Raw genomic sequence first — 498 nt, 5'->3', positions numbered from 1 at the left:
ACGGAGGTGAAGTCCTCAATCAGCGCTTGTCCGATCTGTTTGCTTGCATTTAGGAACAGGAGTCTGTTCCAGACAACTGGACAGAGTCAGTGATAGTGCCCATGTTTAAAAAGGAGCTCGTGGTGAATGTGCTTACCACAAGGGGATCAGCTCGACCCCGGTTGTAAGGAAACTGTGGGAGTCACTGGTGCTTCGTCGTCTTACGGTGGCTCGTGAAACACTGACGCACGAGCATTAGGCGGGTCGTGTTGACCAAATCTTCACACTTCGCCGTACGTATAAGCGATCAAGAATTCCAGTGTTCCTGGATTCCCAAGGCGCATTCGACTCGGTTGATCGGTCTGTTCTGTCTAATATGCTTTCCCTAATATGCTTTCTAATATTCTTTCCAATATGCTTTCCCTGGAAGTTCGTGAACATAATAAGCTCTTTGTATGAGAGTATACGGCGAGCTCTCCAAAAGCTTCCCTACACAAAGTGGTGTCCGTGAGGGATTCC

This window comes from Opisthorchis viverrini, assembly GCF_000715545.1.
Source record: "Opisthorchis viverrini unplaced genomic scaffold opera_v5_480, whole genome shotgun sequence".
Classification (NCBI taxonomy): domain Eukaryota; kingdom Metazoa; phylum Platyhelminthes; class Trematoda; order Opisthorchiida; family Opisthorchiidae; genus Opisthorchis; species Opisthorchis viverrini.
This window is presented reverse-complemented; position numbering follows the sequence as displayed.